Consider the following 18,151-nt stretch of genomic DNA (forward strand, 5'->3'; position numbering starts at 1 on the left):
GCTGGTGTTTTAAAAAAGTTGGATGCGGATCCACCAACCCAATCCCAAAGAAGAAGAAAACGACCCAATCCCAAAGAAGAAGAAAACGACCCAATCCCAAAGAGAAGACAACTACCCAATCCCAAAGAGAAGACAACTACCCAATCCCAAAGAAGAAGAGAACTACCCAATCCCAAAGAAGAAGAGAACTACCCAATCCCAAAGAAGAAGACAACTACCCAATCCCAAAGAAGAAGAGAACTACCCAATCCCAAAGAAGAAGAAAACGACCCAATCCCAAAGAAGAAGAGAACGACCCAAAACGTTTGGCTGCCGACCAAGTTATTCAGTGTGTTTATTTTAGGAAGATTGTGTGCGCATTCAAGAAGTGGGTTGTGGGGTTTATTGTCAGGAGGGTTAATGCTACGTTATGGTGATTGACCGCAAGCAATTACCTTGTTAGATCCGTAGCTGTAGATATATATATATCAGATACTCCATGTACATGTTGTTTATAAGTGCCTGTATTGCATTGAATAGCTGAGTGTTTTTTGCTGTAGATTCTTCACAGATGGTTCATTCCTATAGCACACTTTACCAACGCGTTTTCATAGTTTGCGCTTTGTGTTTAAAGCCAATGGCGAGAGATTCTAGATGTTTCCTAGATAGTCCTTCTGTGCTCCCGTCATACGCACTAAGATTTATGACTCTGGGACATAGATCAGATCAGCATCAGTCCTGAGAGAGAGAGACATGAATCTTCTCTCTCTCTCTCTCTGTCTCTCTCTCTGTCTCTCTCTCTCTCTCGCTCTCTCTCTCTCTGTCTCTCTCTCTCTGTCTCTCTGTCTCTCTGTCTCTCTGTCTCTCTGTCTCTCTCTCTGTCTCTCTCTCTCTCTCGCTCTCTCTCTCTCTGTCTCTCTCTCTGTCTCTCTGTCTCTCTCTCTCTCTCTCTCTCTCTCTCTCTCTCTCGTGAGATGTTTATACGTATACAGCTGTAGATGTGTATACTGTTATGTGAATATCCCTGTATAGATGCTATGCCATTCATTCCTGTGTAGATAGTCCTACAGCAGAGCTTACACCATTGTATAAAGATAATAAAAGTCCTGGACCAGGAAGCATCTGTACGGTTGTTGCCAGACAGCCTGTAGTGAGTCACAACCAATTAAATCACATTAAGTACTAGCGGGTGAGGGAATTCACAGACAACTGCTCAGACGGCTCCAGCTAGCCAGCTAGCAATATGAAGGTCCAATACACACAATGAACTTACTGGGGAGGTGATTTAGCCTAGCGGGGTGGCAGGTAGCCTAGTGGTTAGAGCAGGTTGCCTAGTGGTTAGAGCAGGTAGCCTAGTGGTTAGAGCAGGTAGCCTAGTGGTTAGAGCAGGTAGCCTAGTGGTTAGAGCAGGTAGCCTAGTGGTTAGAGGCAGGGTAGCCTAGTGGTTAGAGCAGGTAGCCTAGTGGTTAGAGCAGGTAGCCTAGTGGTTAGAGCAGGTAGCCTAGTGGTTAGAGCAGGTAGCCTAGTGACCGGAAAGTTGCAAGTTCAAACCTGAGCTGACAAGGTACAAATCTGTTGTTCTACCCCTGAACAAGGCAGTTAACCCACTGTTCCTAGACCGTCATTGTAAAATTAGAATTTGTTCTTCACTGACTTGCCTAGTTAAATAAAGGTAAAAATAAAAAAATGTCCCACAAAGCTCTGCAATAAGAGCTATGGCGGTAATATGTGTCAAATCTTCACGGTTGTGTTCTGTGGGTGTAACTGAATAGGATGATAGTCCATTTCATTGATCCACATTCTGTTATGAAGTCTAATACATACACAGAGCAATTTCAACTGATTTGTCCTTGTTTGTCAAATTTACTAATTATTGTCTTTTGTTGGATTTTTTATAACAACATTTCAAACTTGTTAAGCATTATTTAGTGCAAAAATGGCATGTTTCCTCTATTTTGTGTCCATTGCAATGCGTGATACTTATTTTGAAGGCGAACTGCAAAGTCCACTATTGTGGCTAATCTTTATTGTGGCTAATCTTATTGTGGCTAATCTTATTGTGGCTAATCTTATTGTGGCTAGTCTTATTGTGGCTAATCTTATTGTGGCTAGTCTTTATTGTGGCTAATCTTTATTGTGGCTAATCTTTCTTGTGGCTAATCTTTATTGTGGCTAATCTTATTGTGGCTAATCTTATTGTGGCTAATCTTATTGTGGCTAACCTTTCTTGTGGCTAATCTTATTGTGGCTAATCTTATTGTGGCTAATCTTATTGTGGCTAACCTTTCTTGTGGCTAATCTTTATTGTGGCTAATCTTTCTTGTGGCTAATCTTATTGTGGCTAATCTTATTGTGGCTAATCTTTATTGTGGCTAGTCTTTATTGTGGCTAATCTTTATTGTGGCTAATCTTATTGTGGCTAGTCTTATTGTGGCTAATCTTATTGTGGCTAATCTTATTGTGGCTAGTATTTATTGTGGCTAATCTTTATTGTGGCTAATCTTTCTTGTGGCTAATCTTTATTGTGGCTAATCTTATTGTGGCTAATCTTTATTGTGGCTAGTCTCTATTGTGGCTAATCTTTCTTGTGGCTAATCTTTATTGTGGCTAATCTTTATTGTGGCTAATCTTTATTGTGGCTAGCTTCATTTACAGCGCTGTCCGCTGCTGAAAATGACGCATCTCCAGTTGACCTGATTTTCCAAGTGGAGGCAATGAAAACTTAGGTCAGCTAGCTGCTACAAGGGAACATACAGTCCATTACATTACCAAAAGTATGTGGACACCAGCTCGTCGAACCTCTTATTCTAAAATGATGGGCATTAATATGGAATTGGTCCCCGCTTTGCTGCTATAACAGCCTCCACTCTTCTGGAAAGGCTTTCCACTAGATGTTGGAAGATCGCTGCAGGGACTTGCTTACATTCAGTCACGAGCATTAGTGAGGTACGGACACTGATGTTGGGTGATCAGGCTCACAGTCGGAGTTCCAATGCATCCCAAAGGTGTTCCATGGGGTTGAGGTCAGAGCTCTGTGCAGGCCAATCAAATTCTTTGAGACCGATAGACAAAAAATGTCTGTATGGACCTCACTTTGTGCATGGGGGTATTGTCATGCTAAAACAGGAAAGGGCCTTTCCCAAACTGTTGCCACCAAGTTGGAAGCACAGAATCATCTAGAATGTAATTGTATGATGTAGCATTAAGATTTGCCTTCACTGGAACTTAGGGGCCAGACCGAACCATGGAAAACAGCCCCTGACCATTATTTCTCCTCTACCAAACTTTACAGTTGGCACTATGCATTGGGGCAGGTAGCATTCTCCTGGCATCCGCCAAACCCAGATTCGCCCGTTGGACTGCCAGATGGTGACGCGAGATTCATCACTCCAGAGAACGCGTTTCCACTGCTCCAGAGTACAATCGCGGCAAATTTACACCACACCAGCCAACGCTTGGCATTGCGCATGGTGATCTTAGGCTTGTGTGCAGATGCTCAGCCAAGGAAACCCATTTCATGAAGCTCCCGACGAACAGTTCTTGTGCTGATGTTGCTACCAGAGGCAGTTTGGAACTCGGTAGTGAGTGTCGCCACCGAGGACAGATGATTTTTATGCGCTTCAGGACTCGGCAGTCTCCGTCTTTGAGCTTGTGTGGACTACCACTTTGCGGCTGAACCGTTGTTGCTCCTACACGTTTCCACTTGACAGTAACATCTGTTGACCGGAGCAGCTCTAGCAGGACAGAAATTTGATAAACTGACTTGTTGGAGAGATGGCATGCTATGATGGTGTCACTGAGCTCTTCAGTAAAGACCATTCTACTGCCAACGTTTGTCTTTGGAGATTGCATGGCTGTGTGTTCAATTAAATACACCGGTCAACAAGGGCTGCGGATGAAATAGCCGAATCCATTAATTAGAAGGGGTGTCCACATATTTTTGTATATACAGTATAGTGTATATATATATATACAGTGGGGAGAACAAGTATTTGATACACTGCCGATTTTGCAGGTTTTCCTACTTACAAAGCATGTAGAGGTCTGTCATTTTTATCATAGGTACACTTCAACTGTGAGAGACGGAATCTAAAACAAAAATCCAGAAACTCACATTGTATGATTTTTAAGTAATTAATTAGCATTTTATTGCATGACATAAGTATTTGATACATCAGAAAAGCAGAACTTAATTTTTGGTACAGAAACCTTTGTTTGCAATTACAGAGATCATAACGTTTCCTGTAGTTCTTGACCAGGTTTGCACACACTGCAGCAGGGATTTTGGCCCACTCCTCCATACAGACCTTCTCCAGATTCTTCAGGTTTCGGGGCTGTCGCTGGGCAATACGGATTTTCAGCTCCCTCCAAAGATTTTCTATTGGGTTCAGGTCTGGAGACTGGATAGGCAACTCCAGGACCTTGAGATGCTTCTTACGGAGCCAATCCTTAGTTGCCCTGGCTGTGTGTTTCGGGTCGTTGTCATGCTGGAAGACCCAGCCACGACCCATCTTCATTGCTCTTACTGAGGGAAGGAGGTTACTGGCCAAGATCTCGCGATACATGGCCCCATCCATCCTCCCCTCAATACAGTGCAGTCGTCCTGTCCCCTTTGCAGAAAAGCATCCCCAAAGAATGATGTTTCCACCTCCATGCTTCACAGTTGGGATGGTGTTCTTGGGGTTGTACTCATCCTTCTTCTTCCTCCAAACACGGCGAGTGGAGTTTAGACCAAAATGCTATATTTTTGTCTCATCAGACCACATGACCTTATCCCATTCCTCCTCTGGATCATCCAGATGGTCATTGGCAAACTTCAGACGGGCCTGGCACTGGCTTGAGCAGGGGGACCTTGCGTGCGCTGCAGGATTTGAATCCAAATCAAATCAAATCAAATCCAATTTTATTTGTCACATACACATGGTTAGCAGATGTTAATGCGAGTGTAGCGAAATGCTTGTGCTTCTAGTTCCGACAATGCAGTAATAACCAACAAGTAATCTAACTAACAATTCCAAAACTACTGTCTTATACACAGTGTAAGGGGATAAAGAATATGTACATAAGGATATATGAATGAGTGATGGTACAGAGCAGCATAGGCAAGATACAGTAGATGGTATCGAGTACAGTATATACATATGAAATGAGTATGTAAACAAAGTGGCATAGTTAAAGTGGCTAGTGATACATGTATTACATAAGGATGCAGTCGATGATATAGAGTACAGTATATACGTATGCATATCAGATGAATAATGTAGGGTAAGTAACATTATATAAGGTAGCATTGTTTAAAGTGGCTAGTGATATATTTACATCATTTCCCATCAATTCCCATTATTAAAGTGGCTGGAGTTGTGTCAGTGTCAGTGTCAGTGTGTTGGCAGCAGCCACTCAATGTTAGTGGTGGCTGTTTAACAGTCTGATGGCCTTGAGATAGAAGCTGTTTTTCAGTCTCTCGGTCCCAGCTTTGATGCACCTGTACTGACCTCGCCTTCTGGATGATAGCGGGGTGAACAGGCAGTGGCTCGGGTGGTTGATGTCCTTGATGATCTTTATGGCCTTCCTGTAACATCGGGTGGTGTAGGTGTCCTGGAGGGCAGGTAGTTTGCCCCCGGTGATGCGTTGTGCAGACCTCACTACCCTCTGGAGAGCCTTACGGTTGTGGGCGGAGCAGTTGCCATACCAGGCGGTGATACAGCCCGCCAGGATGCTCTCGATTGTGCATCTGTAGAAGTTTGTGAGTGCTTTTGGTGACAAGCCGAATTTCTTCAGCCTCCTGAGGTTGAAGAGGCGCTGCTGCGCCTTCTTCACGATGCTGTCTGTGTGAGTGGACCAATTCAGTTTGTCTGTGATGTGTATGCCGAGGAACTTAAAACTTGCTACCCTCTCCACTACTGTTCCATCGATGTGGATAGGGGGGTGTTCCCTCTGCTGTTTCCTGAAGTCCACAATCATCTCCTTAATTTTGTTGACGTTGAGTGTGAGGTTATTTTCCTGACACCACACTCCGAGGGCCCTCACCTCCTCCCTGTAGGCCGTCTCGTCGTTGTTGGTAATCAAGCCTACCACTGTTGTGTCGTCCGCAAACTTTATGATTTAGTTGGAGGCGTGCGTGGCCACGCAGTCATGGGTGAACAGGGAGTACAGGAGAGGGCTCAGAACGCACCCTTGTGGGGCCCCAGTGTTGAGGATCAGCGGGGTGGAGATGTTGTTGCCTACCCTCACCACCTGGGGGCGGCCCGTCAGGAAGTCCAGTACCCAGTTGCACAGGGCGGGGTCGAGACCCAGGGTCTCGAGCTTGATGACGAGCTTGGAGGGTACTATGGTGTTGAATGCCGAGCTGTAGTCGATGAACAGCATTCTCACATAGGTATTCCTCTTGTCCAGATGGGTTAGGGCAGTGTGCAGTGTGGTTGAGATTGCATCGTCTGTGGACCTATTTGGGCGGTAAGCAAATTGGAGTGGGTCTAGGGTGTCAGGTAGGGTGGAGGTGATATGGTCCTTGACTAGTCTCTCAAAGCACTTCATGATGACGGAAGTGAGTGCTACGGGGCGGTAGTCATTTAGCTCAGATACCTTAGCTTTCTTGGGAACAGGAACAATGGTGGCCCTCTTGAAGCATGTGGGAACAGCAGACTGGTATAGGGATTGATTGAATATGTCCGTAAATACACCGGCCAGCTGGTCTGCGCATGCTCTGAGGGCGCGGCTGGGGATGCCGTCTGGGCCTGCAGCCTTGCGAGGGTTAACACGTTTAAATGTCTTACTCACCTCGGCTGCAGTGAAGGAGAGTCCGCATGTTTTCGTTGCAGGCCGTGTGACACTGTATTGTCCTCAAAGCGGGCAAAAAAGTTATTTAGTTTATTTGATTATTTAATCAAATAATTATGTCATGCAATAAAATGCAAATTAATTACTTAAAAATCATACAATGTAATTTTCTGGATTTTTGTTTTAGATTCCGTTTCTCACAGTTGAAGTGTACCTATGATAAAAATTACAGACCTCTACATGCTTTGTAAGTAGGGAAACCTGCAGAATTGTCAGGGTATCAAATACTTGTTCTCCCCACTGTATATATATATATATATATTGTGCACATAGAGTGACATATGTTTGTATATACAGTATAATGTATATATACTCACTACTGTTCAAAAGTTTGGGGTCACTTATAAATGTCCTTGTTTTCCATGAAAACATACATTAAATTATTTGCAAAATGAATAGGAAATATAGTCAAGACGTTGACAAGGTTATACTGTAAATAATGATTTTTAATTTAAGTAACAATTTTTCCCTTCAAACTTTGCTTTCGTCAAAGAATCCTCAATTTCCAGCAATTACAGCCTTGCAGAAAGTGGCTAGTGATTGGGTCTCAATGTTGGCAGCAGCCTCTCTGAGTTAGGGATTGCTGTATAGCAGTCTGATGGCCTTGAGATAGAAGCTGTTCCTCAGTCTCTCGGTCCCTTTGATGCACCTGTACTGACCTCGCCTTCTGGAAGGTAGTGGTGTGAACAGGCGGTGGCTCGGGTGGTTGATGTCCTTCATGATCTTTTTGGCCATCCTGTGACATCAGGTGCTGTAGGTGTCCTGGAGGGCAGGTAGTTAGACCCCTGTGATGCCTTGAGCAGACCGCACAACACTCTAGAGAACCTTGCGGTTGAGGAAGGTGCAGTTTCCATGATTCAGCCTGAAAGGATACTCTCGATTGTACATCTGTAAAAGTTATTCAGGGTTGTGGGTAACAAGCCAAATTTCTTCAGCCTCCTGAGGTTGAAGAGGCTCCGTAGACGGGCACATCGCCCACCGCTCCCGAGTATACTACTCGCAAATGTCCAGTCTCTTGACAACAAGGTTGACAAACTCGAGCAACGGTTGCCTTTCTGAGAGACATCAGAGATTGCAACATTCTCTGTTTCATGGAAACATGGCTCTCTTTTTTAAATCTTTTATTTAAGGGGTGGATCAGCTTAATATTGTGGAAAGAATGTTGCTTCCAAAGTAATTGTCTGCATTGGTAAATATATATATCCATACACACATATACACATATATACATACACACATATACACATATATCCATACATATACCTATATAGACACACATATACACATACCTATATAGACACACATATACACATACCTATATAGACACACATATACACATACCTATATAGACACACATATACACATATATACATACACATACCTATATAGACACACATATACACATATATACATACACATACCTATATAGACACACATATACACATATATACATACACATACCTATATAGACACACATATACACATATATACATACACATACCTATATAGACATATATACATACACATACCTCTATAGACATATATACACATATATACATACACATACCTATATAGACATATATACATACACATACCTATATAGACACACATATACACATATATACATACACATACCTATATAGACATATATACATACACATACCTCTATAGACATATATACACATATATACATACACATACCTATATAGACATATATACATACACATACCTATATAGACATATATACACATATATACATACACATACCTATATAGACATATATACATACACATACCTATATAGACATATATACACATATATACATACACATACCTATATAGACATATATATATACACATACCTCTATAGACATATATACACATATATACATACACATACCTATATAGACATACATATACACATATATACATACACATACCTATATAGACATATATATATACACATACCTCTATAGACATATATACACATATATACATACACATACCTATATAGACATACATATACACATATATACATACACATACCTATATAGACATACATACATTTTTGAAGAATATCCCTTTATTATTATTCCCAACCCTTCCGCCAATCCCCCAGTTGGAGTAAACTAATAAACACTTCTGCTTCTACCTTCAATCCATACATCTTATACACATTCTACAGACACAGTCTCCTTTACAATAGTTCTCTCTTGTTTGTTCTTAGTCCTTCCTCTATATCTGATGTCCATCCAGTTTGTAACTGTGCTATTTCAAGTTCCGAACCGATATACATTGTACAGACCCTGTATGTTTTACATTGTTTATCTTGTTATTAGTCCCATCCTTCAGCTCCATTCAACCCTTCCCCATCTATCCACCCATCTTTCCACTGGGATTCTCTGCCTCTAACCCTATTACAGGGGCTGAGTCACTGGCTTGCTGGGGCTCTCTCATGCCGTCCCTGGAGGGGGTTTGTCACCTGAGTGGGTTGATTCACTGTTGTGGTCATCCTGTCTGGGTTGGCGCCCCCCCCCTTGGGTTGTGCCGTGGCGGAGATCTTTGTGGGCTATACTCAGCCTTGTCTCAGGATGGTAAGTTGGTGGTTGAAGATATCCCTCTAGTGGTGTGGGGGCTGTGCTTTGGCAAAGTGGGTGGGGTTATATCCTTCCTGTTTGGCCCTGTCCGGGGGTGTCCTCGGATGGGGCCACAGTGTCTCCTGACCCCTCCTGTCTCAGCCTCCAGTATTTATGCTGCCGGTAGTTTATGTGTCGGGGGGCTGGGGTCAGTTTGTTATATCTGGAGTACTTCTCCTGTCCTATTCGGTGTCCTGTGTGAATCTAAGTGTGCGTTCTCTAATTCTCTCCTTCTCTCTTTCTTTCTCTCTCTCGGAGGACCTGAGCCCTAGGACCATGCCCCAGGACTACCTGACATGATGACTCCTTGCTGTCCCCAGTCCACCTGGCCATGCTGCTGTTCCAGTTTCAACTTCCACCTGACTGTGCTGCTGCTCCAGTTTCAACTGTTCTGCCTTATTATTATTCGACCATGCTGGTCATTTATGAACATTTGAACATCTTGGCCATGTTCTGTTATAATCTCCACCCGGCACAGCCAGAAGAGGACTGGCCACCCCACATAGCCTGGTTCCTCTCTAGGTTTCTTCCTAGGTATTGGCCTTTCTAGGGAGTTTTTCCTAGCCACCGTGCTTCTACACCTGCATTGCTTGCTGTTTGGGGTTTTAGGCTGGGTTTCTGTACAGCACTTTGAGATATCAGCTGATGTACGAAGGGCTATATAAATACATTTTATTTTATTTTATTTTATTTGATCTCTCAACACCATCCATTTCGGATTTCTATTTACCAAATATTTTTCAACTGTGCTGTGATGCTTCACAAAATAATTGAACCTTCCTATTCTCATAGCTTCTACAGATTGTAAATGTTAAAAAACTGTTTTGCTAAAATAATTATTATATTATTGATTGATTGACTATGGCTTTTCAAATCACCCAGTATTGCTATCTGTAGCGTTAGTTCTAGGCAAATGTTGCAATTCTTCAGCCATTCCTGGACCTGTGACCAAAAACGAGCTACATATGGACCAAAAATACCAAAATAAATTATCCTTATGTCTCTGCCTCCTCACATGGCTCTTTTAGAATATGTTGTCGGAATCGGTTCAGCCACCGATCTTCTCCGACAGAGATAAACACCTCTCTGGGAAGAGGAAAGGCGGGGGTGTATGCTTCATGATTAACGACTCATGGCAACATACAGGAACTCAAGTCCTTCTGCTCACCCGACCTAGAATTCTTTACAATCAAATGCCGGCCAAATGACCTGCCAAGAGAATTCTCGTCAGTTATCATCACAGCTGTGTACATTCCCCCTCAAGCAGACACCAAGACGGCCATTAAGGAACTTCACTGGACTCTATGTAAACTGGAAACCATATATTATTGTAGCTTAACAAAGAAAATTTGAGAACCAGGATACCTAAATTCTATTAGCATATTATTGTACTACGCAGGGGTAATACACTCAACCTATGCTACTATAACTTCCGCGATGCATGCAAAGTCCCCCCACGCCCTCCCTTCGGCAAATCCGACCACAATTCCGTCTTGCTCCTACCGTCCTATAGGCAGAAATTCAAACAGGATGTACCAGTGACTAGAACCATTCAACGCTGCTCTGACCAATCGGAATCCATGCTTCAAAATTGCGATCAGCCCCGATCAGCCTCCGATCAGCCTCTGATCAGCCTCCGATCAGCCCCGATCAGCCTCCGATCAGCCCCGATCAGCCTCCGATCAGCCTCCGATCAGCCCCGATCAGCCTCCGATCAGCCCCGATCAGCCTCCGAGCAGCCTCCGATCAGCCCCGATCAGCCTCGGATAAATTAAATACTCAAAACACTCAAACAAAATGACAAAGAGGGGAAAACCGAAACAGTCCTGTCAGGTGCAGACACTAAACAGAAAACAACTACCCACAAAACCCAAACGAAAAAGGATAACTTATATATGATCCCCAATCAGAGACAACGATAGACAGCTGCCTCTGATTGGGAACCACACCAACATAGAAATAAAGAAACTAGAATGCCCACCCTAGTCACACCCTGGCCAAAATAGAGAATAAAAACCTCTCTATGGTTGATGATGCAATAGCCATCCCACTGCACCCTGCCCATCTGGAAAAGAGGAATACCTGTGTAATACCTGTGTAATACCTATGTAATACCTATGTAATATCTATGTAATACCTGTGTAATACCTATGTAATAACTATGTAATACCTGTGTGAGAATGTTGTTCATTGACTACAGCTCATTCATCCATTCATTTTTATTGATCTATTTATGTAATACTAATTACAGGAGATTTGGTCCTTCACAGTAGGCAGGTCCTTCACAGTAGGCAGGTCCTTCACAGTAGGCAGGTCCTTCACAGTAGGCAGGTCCTTCATAGTAGGCAGGTCCTTCATAGTAGGCAGGTCCTTCACAGTAGGCAGGTCCTTCACAGTAGGCAGGCCCATAAATAAATAGCTAAACTGGGATATAACTAAAGCAACTATTCACCTATGCTGTAGCGACTATTTACTGATAATTTAGTGACTATTTACAGATGCTTTAGTGACAGTATCTCATCTTTCTCTCTCTCTCTCTCTCTCTCTCTCTCTCTCTCTCTCTCTCTCTTTCCTTCTATCTCTCTCTCCCTGCTGTTCTCTAGTTGTCCCTCTCTTCATTTCTCACTCTCCTTCCCTCTCTCGCTCTCCTCTCTCTCTCTCTCTCTCTCTCTCTCTCTCTCTCTCTTTCTCTCGGCCCAGGTGCAGTATGTCTTTCTGTCTGGTTAGAGACCCAGGTATGATTGAGAATGGACTCAATAGGCCCAGGTGCAGTATGTCTTTCTGTCTGGTTAGAGACCCAGGTAGGATTGAGAATGGACTCAATAGGCCCAGGTGCAGTATGTCTTTCTGTCTGGTTAGAGACCCAGGTAGGATTGAGAATGGACTCAATATGCCCAGGTGCAGTATGTCTTTCTGTCTGGTTAGAGACCCAGGTAGGCTTGAGAATGGACTCAATAGGCCCAGGTGCAGTATGTCTTTCTGTCTGGTTAGAGACCCAGGTAGGATTGAGAATGGACTCAATAGGCCCAGGTGCAGTATGTCTTTCTGTCTGGTTAGAGACCCAGGTAGGATTGAGAATGGACTCAATAGGCCCAGGTGCAGTATGTCTTTCTGTCTGGTTAGAGACCCAGGTATGATTGAGAATGGACTCAATAGGCCCAGGTGCAGTATGTCTTTCTGTCTGGTTAGAGACCCAGGTAGGCTTGAGAATGGACTCAATAGGCCCAGGTGCAGTATGTCTTTCTGTCTGGTTAGAGACCCAGGTAGGATTGAGAATGGACTCAATAGGCCCAGGTGCAGTATGTCTTTTTGTCTGGTTAGAGACCCAGGTAGGATTGAGAATGGACTCAATAGGCCCAGGTGCAGTATGTCTTTCTGTCTGGTTAGAGACCCAGGTAGGATTGAGAATGGACTCAATATGCCCAGGTGCAGTATGTCTTTCTGTCTGGTTAGAGACCCAGGTAGGCTTGAGAATGGACTCAATAGGCCCAGGTGCAGTATGTCTTTCTGTCTGGTTAGAGACCCAGGTAGGCTTGAGAATGGACTCAATAGGCCCAGGTGCAGTATGTCTTTCTGTCTGGTTAGAGACCCAGGTAGGATTGAGAATGGACTCAATAGGCCCAGGTGCAGTATGTCTTTCTGTCTGGTTAGAGACCCAGGTAGGATTGAGAATGGACTCAATAGGCCCAGGTGCAGTATGTCTTTCTGTCTGGTTAGAGACCCAGGTAGGATTGAGAATGGACTCAATAGGCCCAGGTGCAGTATGTCTTTCTGTCTGGTTAGAGACCCAGGTAGGATTGAGAATGGACTCAATAGGCCCAGGTGCAGTATGTCTTTCTGTCTGGTTAGAGACCCAGGTAGGATTGAGAATGGACTCAATAGGCCCAGGTGCAGTATGTCTTACTGTCTGGTTAGAGACCCAGGTAGGATTGAGAATGGACTCAATAGGCCCAGGTGCAGTATGTCTTTCTGTCTGGTTAGAGACCCAGGTAGGATTGAGAATGGACTCAATAGGCCCAGGTGCAGTATGTCTTTCTGTCTGGTTAGAGACCCAGGTAGGATTGAGAATGGACTCAATAGGCCCAGGTGCAGTATGTCTTTCAGGATAACTGACAGTCAGCTTGAAATCTTTAGTCTAATGGCAACAGGCGGTAGGTATTGTGTTGTTGTGGTTCCACCATTATGAAGAGGTGGAAAAGACAGAGCATAATAGAAGAGAACTGACACCTACCAACTAAATGTCACCACTGTCACACCCTGACCATAGTTTGCTCTGTATGTTTCTATGTTTTGGTTGGTCAGGGTGTGATCTGAGTGGGCATTCTATGTTGGATGTCTTGTTTGTCTATTTCTATGTCTGGCCTGATATGGTTCTCAATCAGAGGCAGGTGTTAGTCATCGTCTCTGATTGGGAACCATATTTAGGTAGCCTGGGTTTCACTGTGTGTTTGTGGGTGATTGTTCCTGTCTGTGTTTTGGACCAGATAGGACTGTTTTAGGTTTTTGCACGTTTGTTGTTTTGTTAGTTCTCATGTGTAGTGTCTTTATTAAAGTACAATGAAAAACACCATGCTGCATTTTGGTCCGCCTCTCCTTCACCTAAAGAAAACCCTTACAACCACGGGTCTCAGGGGTTGGCTGTTCACAAAGGTTAGTCCGTGTGTGTGTCCGTGGGCTTGTATTACTCGTGGGTACCGGAAATCAACAAAAATCCCCACTGTTTTAGTAAAACAAGGACAATTCTGCCTCGTGGGGACAAATCCTCTACCCCTTAATCCCTAAAGGTGTTAAATCAGAATCAACAAATCACATCCGCCTGTATTGGTGACATTATAGCTAGCAGTCTCCATGGAGACTTTACCGTGAAACGCTTACCAACAATGCAGAATTTTTCCCATCCTTCTCTCACCCAGGGATTTACAGTATTAACGGCTCAGTAAACGGAGTGCGACAAAAAAAAGCCCATTGTGCGTCTATTGCCAGAATGCCATCAAATTTAGCACAAGTAATAACGAACTTCCATGGAGGCTGCTAGCTAAAAATGCTAACGAGCACAAACAAAAATAAATACATTGCAAAGACAGGCAATCCAGCTCATAAGGTTATGCATATTTTATATTTTTGTAATTTAGCAGGAGTACTTCAGCAGTGTGACTTACATCTCCTACATAATTACATTTAGCGATATTTCTTTTGGTGAGTTTTCGGCATTTACAAGCGAATGTGAACAAGAGACAAAAACAAAAACTAAGTTTTAAAGCACGCTTGTCTGAAGAAAGAACAGTACTGGCTCTGGAGCAGCATGTCTACACGCTGTGTGGGATCTGGAGTCACTAGGGAAACAGGCCTCCCTGCTCTGCTTGGAGAAGAGCTGGGAAGAACAGACGGGCTGAGAACAGAGAGGGTAGAATAAACACAAGAAAATCAAGATAGCGGTAGCAGCTGTACCAATAACTCATCCGAAGGACTTTGACTTCTCAAACACGGCAGAAAGCTAAAACAATATGATGCCGTGTCACCTTATTAATTCAGCCGCTTACTTCCGTAACAAATTAAATGTAGTGGTCTTGTTGATGCAAAATTCTGTATTTTTCCAGCAGGAAAAAAACCAGAAAACACAAGAAATAACTGCGATCTAAAATACTTGTTATTGTAATTTCTGCTCGGCAACAGACTCATTTTGTGCTTCAGTTCTTCTAAAATGACATTTCAAAAACGGTCAGTCTATCAGCAGACAGCGCTACTTTTCTCAGATACTTTTCTTGGCGTACCTCATTTTTCTTCGGCAAAATGCAAGATTGACTTTAAGAAAAAAACATTAAGGAATGGCTACATTCTTTCTATGATAAACATTAGTCTGTGAAGGAAAACTTTGGGTTGCACGTTTGGGATCACTCTATTGAGGCAAAAAGAAGCAAACAAACATAGTTGACGTTCAATTTAAACGTTCGACCCTCCGTTCACTGCTGTACTCACCTGCTCCTGCTTTCTCCTGCTGGTTTACAAGCACGTCACTGCTGTACTCACCTGCTCTAATAATGTCAACACTGCTGTACTCACCTGCTCTAATAATGTCAACACTGCTGTACTCACCTGCTCTAATAATGTCAACACACTGCTGTACTCACCTGCTCTAATAATGTCAACACTGCTGTACTCACCTGCTCTAATAATGTCAATGCACTGCTGTACTCACCTGCTCTAATAATGTCAATGCACTGCTGTACTCACCTGCTCTAATAATGTCAACGCACTGCTGTACTCACCTGCTCTAATAATGTCAACGCACTGCTGTACTCACCTGCTCTAATAATGTCAACACACTGCTGTACTCACCTGCTCTAATAATGTCAACACACTGCTGTACTCACCTGCTCTAATAATGTCAACACACTGCTGTACTCACCTGCTCTAATAATGTCAACACACTGCTGTACTCACCTGCTCTAATAATGTCAACACACTGCTGTACTCACCTGCTCTAATAATGTCAACACACTGCTGTACTCACCTGCTCTAATAATGTCAACACACTGCTGTACTCACCTGCTCTAATAATGTCAACACACTGCTGTACTCACCTGCTCTAATAATGTCAACGCACTGCTGTACTCACCTGCTCTAATAATGTCAATGCACTGCTGTACTCACCTGCTCTAATAATGTCAACACACTGCTGTACTCACCTGCTCTAATAATGTCAACACACTGCTGTACTCACCTGCTCTAATAATGTCAACACACTGCTGTACTCACCTGCTCTAATAATGTCAACACACTGCTGTACTCACCTGCTCTAATAATGTCAATGCACTGCTGTACTCACCTGCTCTAATAATGTCAACACACTGCTGTACTCACCTGCTCCTGCTTTCTCCTGCTGGTTTACAAGCACGTCACTGCTGTACTCACCTGCTCTAATAATGTCAACACACTGCTGTACTCACCTGCTCTAATAATGTCAATGCACTGCTGTACTCACCTGCTCTAATAATGTCAACACACTGCTGTACTCACCTGCTCCTGCTTTCTCCTGCTGGTTTACAAGCACGTCACTGCTGTACTCACCTGCTCTAATAATGTCAACACACTGCTGTACTCACCTGCTCTAATAATGTCAACACACTGCTGTACTCACCTGCTCCTGCTTTCTCCTGCTGGGCGATTTACAAGCACGTCACTGCCTCAACAGTTCTCGGGAACTACTTAAGCTTCATAATGTAAGATAAATCAGATCGTGTTCTGATTTATTTTCCGAACACATTGCACAAGTTGACTCCAGGTATTCATTTTAAAAAGTAGCAACCAATATTCAAACGTATTGAAAAATGTCTAATGGATTGTTTCACCGCTATTGAAACCCCGTTTCCAAATAGCCCACTATACGGTATATACAGATGCCACCTTTCCAACAAATCAGTTTATCCAATTTCTGAGCTGCTCCGGTCAACAGATAGTGCCAGAGCCTAATTTACACAAAACTTGGATTTCATCTGGAAAATGATGATGTACAGATATGGATTTTGAAGAGAGAGATAAAGCTATATTTCTTGTGTGGAGAGTATGTCACGTTCGTCAGGAGACCAAGGCACCGAATACATTCTTCTTTAATAAACGAAGACCACTTAAACAAAACGACCGTGACGCTATGCTAAACCGAGTGCCGACATGCAACTACACATAGACAATAACCCACAAAACCAAAATGGAAAAATGGCAACCTAAAATAGGATCCCCAATCAGAGACAACGATAAACAGCTGCCTCTGATTGGGAACCCATTCAGGCCACCATAAACCTACAATTTACCTAGACAATGAAAAAATAACCAATAGATATACAAAAAACCCTAGACAAGTCAAAAACACGCATCCCACCCTCGTTACACCCTGACCTATCCAAAATAATAAAGAAAACAAAAGATAACTAAGGTCAGGGCGTGACAGAGTAAATAAAACATTTTTGAATATGATTATTTCAGGAATGGGATGGATAATTTGAATATAGGATCAGATTAGCTCGAATAACCTGTCCTCACATCGTGTGTGTGTGTGTGCGTGTGTGTGTTGTGATTACGTAGGCCTACGAATAACCTGTCCTCACATCGTGTGTGTGTGTGTGCGTGTGTGTGTTGTGATTACGTAGGCCTACGAATAACCTGTCCTCACATCGTGTGTGTGTGCGTGCGTGCGTGTATGTGTTGTGATTACGTAGGCCTACGAATAACCTGTCCTCACACCGTGTGTGTGTGTGTGCGTGCGTGCGTGTGTGTGTTGTGATTACGTAGGCCTACGAATAACCTGTCCTCACATCGTGTGTGTGTGTGTGCGTGCGTGCGTGTGTGTGTTGTGATTACGTAGGCCTACGAATAACCTGTCCTCACATCGTGTGTGTGTGCGTGCGTGCGTGTATGTGTTGTGATTACGTAGGCCTACGAATAACCTGTCCTCACATCGTGTGTGTGTGCGTGCGTGTGTGTGTTGTGATTACGTAGGCCTACGAATAACCTGTCCTCACATCGTTTGTGTGTGTGTGCGTGTGTGTGTTGTGATTACGTAGGCCTACGAATAACCTGTCCTCACATCGTGTGTGTGTGTGTGCGTGCGTGCGTGTGTGTGTTGTGATTACGTAGGCCTACGAATAACCTGTCCTCACATCGTGTGTGTGTGTGTGCGTGCGTGCGTGTGTGTTGTGATTACGT

The 18,151-nt window shown here is 43.4% G+C and overlaps 1 long non-coding RNA gene across 1 annotated transcript; it reads right to left on the reverse strand.

The window, feature by feature from the left end:
• Positions 1-14,548: 14,548 nt before the first annotated feature.
• LOC116353300 (uncharacterized) lies at positions 14,549-17,131 on the reverse strand. Its single transcript, XR_004202632.1, has 2 exons — positions 16,590-17,131; positions 14,549-14,840 (listed from the first exon to the last, which is right to left on the reverse strand). It is a non-coding gene; the product is annotated as an uncharacterized LOC116353300 (long non-coding RNA).
• Positions 17,132-18,151: the final 1,020 nt, after the last annotated feature.

Source organism: Oncorhynchus kisutch, linkage group LG14 (genome assembly GCF_002021735.2).
Source record: "Oncorhynchus kisutch isolate 150728-3 linkage group LG14, Okis_V2, whole genome shotgun sequence".
In the NCBI taxonomy this organism is placed as follows: Eukaryota; Metazoa; Chordata; class Actinopteri; order Salmoniformes; family Salmonidae; genus Oncorhynchus; species Oncorhynchus kisutch.